Source organism: Kryptolebias marmoratus, linkage group LG11 (genome assembly GCF_001649575.2).
Source record: "Kryptolebias marmoratus isolate JLee-2015 linkage group LG11, ASM164957v2, whole genome shotgun sequence".
Classification (NCBI taxonomy): domain Eukaryota; kingdom Metazoa; phylum Chordata; class Actinopteri; order Cyprinodontiformes; family Rivulidae; genus Kryptolebias; species Kryptolebias marmoratus.
Genome location: NC_051440.1, coordinates 7,453,322 through 7,454,685, shown reverse-complemented (window position 1 = coordinate 7,454,685; position 1,364 = coordinate 7,453,322).

Here is a 1,364-nt window from a genome sequence, read left to right as displayed (position 1 = left end):
TGAAAGCATGTTTATTTGCCAAAATGTTCAAAATGGGTCAGAGATTCCTTTACACACAATAGAAATATTACTGTTGCCATCTTTAAAAAGATAAACTGTTTTGGTTTGAGTAGAATAATAATGATGAACCTCCCTGATGAGGAATCAAAATCAGGGCCGCGACCCCTATGATCATATACATGAAAGATCCAGCCCAGAAGAAATGACATTTAAAAATAGTATTACATAATACAAACAAGAACCAATACGGTGTACATTTTAGGACATCCTAGGGATTCAGAAAATACATTCTCAGACATCAGAAAAAAATGGCATCAGACTAAAACAGGGGTGTCAAACTGACCACCAGACCACCTTTAAAGCCCCTACCATTTTAAATATGTTGTGGACTAAAATTCCATAAAGATTCTGGCATCCCCAAACATTTGTGAATCTGTCCGACCTTAAAGGTGTAGTTTAAGTGGAAAAAATTTGAAAGCTCTAAACCTCCTGTTCTTCCATATAAAGTTTGCAAATAAGGAGTTAATTTCTTTACAGAGTCCATCATTGATGTAAAGGGAGAGAGTGGGATAAACAAACCTTGATACACCTTCTGTCAGAGTCTGGTGATCCTGGTTGGGTTTTGGGTGCATTTCCTTCAATCTCCAGTAGATGGCACCAGCTCGACTGGAGGTTCTGCTGACAGGTGTTCCTCGTCTACAATCAGCAAGGGAGGCTTATAAGGAGTTGACAGCCAGCATGTCACCGTCAGGGGAGGGGTGGTGTGCGAGGGCTGTCAGCTGGAGGGTGCGGAAGAGACAGCAGGAGTGACTTAAATCGGAACATGACAACGTTGGAGTTAGAAAGAAGTGACTGTAATAGTATGGATTGTAGTGATGAGGAAGGAAGGAGTGGTCAGAATGAAGATAAAGAGTGGGAATTGGTGGGAAAGGGTGGAAAGAAGCAGCGAGCTGCTGAAAGAAAGAGGAAAAAAGGAAATGAGCACTGAAGACACTGATAATGAAGGAATTGAAGAAGGAAAAGAAGCATCAAAAAGACAAAATATGAACATTATAATAAGATTTGATGAAGGAGAAGGAGTAAAGAAGATTGATCCACTTAAGCTAACAAAAGCACTTAAAACACATGTTGGGGAAATTAAACATGCTAAAATACTGAGAGACGGAAATATTTTGATTGGATGTAATTCGGAAGGGCAAGTTGAAAAGGCGAAAAAGCTTGGATGGGTGTGCAAAGTTAAAGTCAGAGCAGTTGTTAAAGTGGGTGAAAAAAGAAATAATGAAAGCAAAGGAATTATCACAGGAGTGCCGTTGAGTGTTAACATGAAGGACTTAGTTGTGAATTTGAAAGAAAGAAACAAGGAA